An 842-nucleotide genomic window follows, 5' to 3' on the forward strand; every position below is an offset into this window, starting at 1 on the left:
ATATTCCCGTTTTCTTTCTTCCTCTCATGTCCCTGTTCTCTTCACTGTGTCCACACTGTCTCCATCACGTCCCCTCCCTCTGTCTTTTTCGGTCTTTTCTCTCAGTTTCCCACACTGCTTTTCTGTCTGTCTGCTAGAAGCCCTGTGCCGCGCTTACTACGGCGTCATGCTGGGTCACCACGCACACACACACACACACACACACACACTCCCACGCGGCGTCAGTGCCTGTTATAGTGACAACATAGCGGACAAAAACCAACAACAGACAAATATATAAAATGGGCTGAAATTCGGTTTAATTTTAGGAGATTTCCACATCAGCACTCCTCTCCTAAACCCCATGTTTAGACACACATGTAGGTTAAGGAAAACCAGCGAAGCCAGAAAGATAAATGGTCTGAATTATAACAGAAGGTTTCAGAACCGTTCTCCCCCAAATAGCAAGGGCATAGTCACTGGTTTAAAAATAGACGTTTGGGACCAAGGAGAGCCTGTAGATCCTAAAAATGTCCTCATCTGTTCCCACCATCTTTCATTTTGGTTTCTGTCTTTCATCTTCAATTTTCAGTTTTGGACGGCCGAGAGATGACACAACAGAATTTTGGGGGGGTAAAAGTAAAAGTGAATGCGAAGGAGAAAACTGAGCAGATTGTATTTACATAAATACACATATATACTGTGGGAGGTATGTGTTCTCAGAGTATTTCTGGTTTTAGACATTCCTTCAGCAAATGCATAAAAAAAACCAATATAATTACATTAAAGAAAACTAAAATATGATAAAATCACAAAAAAGACAAAGAGGGAAAAATGACAAAAATAAAATAAACCAGTACTTT

Source organism: Cynoglossus semilaevis, chromosome 10 (genome assembly GCF_000523025.1).
Source record: "Cynoglossus semilaevis isolate Cse_v1.0 chromosome 10, Cse_v1.0, whole genome shotgun sequence".
NCBI lineage: Eukaryota > Metazoa > Chordata > Actinopteri > Pleuronectiformes > Cynoglossidae > Cynoglossus > Cynoglossus semilaevis.